The sequence below is a fragment of the Poecilia formosa genome, unplaced genomic scaffold (genome assembly GCF_000485575.1).
Source record: "Poecilia formosa unplaced genomic scaffold, Poecilia_formosa-5.1.2 Scaffold26, whole genome shotgun sequence".
NCBI classification, from domain to species: domain Eukaryota; kingdom Metazoa; phylum Chordata; class Actinopteri; order Cyprinodontiformes; family Poeciliidae; genus Poecilia; species Poecilia formosa.
Window position 1 is genome coordinate 3,786,150 of NW_006799965.1, and position 2,195 is coordinate 3,788,344.

Sequence of the window (2,195 nt, forward strand, 5' to 3'; positions counted from 1 at the left end):
CAAAAAGCACTATGAGAGACATAAAATTGTTCTGTCTTGTGGTCAATTGTCTTTGAATGCTATAACCCTGCATCACTGCTTAGTTTAAGGCTGGATGGATTCCAGTATTGTTCTCTTATCTTAAGGTCAAAACATTGGCAAGGTAAACAGCCAGTATGACTTGCATAGATGGGGTGATGTGAAAAATCTTTACAGCTGATATTTTATCCTGTGTTTGCTTTTATGTCACATTTAAATGTATAAAGCTATCAAACAAATTATTCAACTCCTAAATCTTTGTTTTGTTTTTGCAAAACACTGCCTCTTTCATAAAAACAACAGCTGATTAAAACACCTTCACAATCATGTTAATACTTCAATGGCTAAAACTACTTGCAGATACTCCTCGACCCAGGTCTGCTGTGCATACATGCAGTCCTGATACTTTGACACATACAAGAATAATTGACTTTGTGCAGAGCGTGAGAAGTCATTGGTGATAAGTTATGTGATAAGACAGACTGCATTTTAATGCATCCATCTACATTGTGTTCTGTGTGCCAGGAGTGAAGACTCACTCTATGGGTGAGTCTTCCACGAATGGCGGCTGATCGCACACACACACTCCGCGTTGATCCGAATGAACCTCCAAGCCACGTTTGACTCGAATGAAGTCAGTGCTCGGACGAATATGTGCGCGTTCTTGCAGTGGGAGCTCCACTTCCTCGCATCAATTCCCAAACATCTCGAGTTTCCAGATGGATCGTCGTGACACGTTGTCTCAAAGAAAAACTGTTTCATTTTAATATTGTTTATTGTCACATGATCGAGCACTGTCACCTCCCTGCCTGCCATGTCTGTGGCATTGGTTTTGTTGAGCACCCAGTTACTAATACTGTTACACACCGAGAACACCCCCCGTTNAATAGATATTTCTTGATTCATATCAATTGTTGAATGATGGTGAGAAGAATCAACATAAAGACCAGGCAAAGCAATAAATCAAGTTCATGATCTGTCAAAAACATTTACATTTGTCTGCATTTTTTTAACAAAAGCTGCAAATCTCACACAGATTGTTGTAATGTTTCTTCATAGCTGCAGGAACCACTTCATGAAACATACAGTTTATGTTCGTATAATAAATAACATCATAATTATTTATTATTTTAAAAAATTAACAAATTGCTTATAACAGACCTGGGTTAAATTGTATCTGCTGAAAGGTTTTATTAATCTTTCTCAGCTAGACGCGTTTTCTTTAAGACAGTGAACAGTGAGGCAAAAATTTGACTGTGTTGCTGTGCCAAATTTTTTTTACAGGATTTTTACTGTGATCGACTCGGCTGCTATTAACAACAGAGATTTTAGCCTCTGCTTTGTAAAAGCTACAGTCAAATAGACTTGTAAACCAAAATGCTGTGTTTTCAGAAGCTGTGGTTTACAGTGCAGCTGTGGTTTGGGTCCACAAGCCTGCTTCTTTGTCCTAATCTGGAATCAAGTACATCGTAATTCTTTTTCCAATATAAAATGTTGATGGTCATAAAAATAACCCCTTAAATTAAACACTGCAGCAGAGCAAACATGCTGTCTGCAAGTTTGAGGCTAATTTTATTGTAGTTTGATGGTTTGATTAGGCTGTACATCATACAAAATGTAAGGAGAAAGCTGAATTCAGTGAAAATGCTACTGGATAGTACCTCCTAATTCCTTTTTAAGCAGCAAGTATTCAACTGCAATAAGAAAGGACTAAAATTCCTGTAAAACTAAGGCTGTTTTATAAAAGTGATCATTTGGAATTGAGAGAATATTAAAGAATAGTTTAAACTAGCAAGAGATTCTACTTATATGTAACTTTCAAATTGCATTAAATTTACTGTGGCTTAGCGATATCTTGTGGTAAAGTGCCAGACTGCAATCGACTGAATACTGTTCACTTCTCTTTACAAACATGTGACAATTATTCAGTTCCTTCAGGAGAGAACAAAAAGCACTATGAGAGACATAAAATTGTTCTGTCTTGTGGTCAATTGTCTTTGAATGTTATAACCCTGCATCACTGCTTAGTTTAAGGCTGGCTGGATTCTAGGATTGTTCTCTTCTCTTAAGGTCAAAACATTGGCAAGGTAAACAGCCAGTATGACTTGCATAGATGGGGTGATGTTAAAAATTCTTTACAGCTGAAATTTTATTCTGTTTTTGCTTTTAAGTCACAT

General features: G+C 36.8%; 1 long non-coding RNA gene across 1 annotated transcript in view; it reads right to left on the bottom strand.

The window, feature by feature from the left end:
* The window catches only part of LOC107835837 (uncharacterized), a 19,976-nt gene extending 19,080 nt beyond the window's left edge, over nt 1-896 (bottom strand). Inside the window, exon 1 of the long non-coding RNA XR_001661671.1 lies at nt 753-896. This is a non-coding gene — a long non-coding RNA (uncharacterized LOC107835837). The remainder of the gene's footprint in view (nt 1-752) is intronic.
* Between the last annotated feature and the right edge of the window lie 1,299 nt (nt 897-2,195).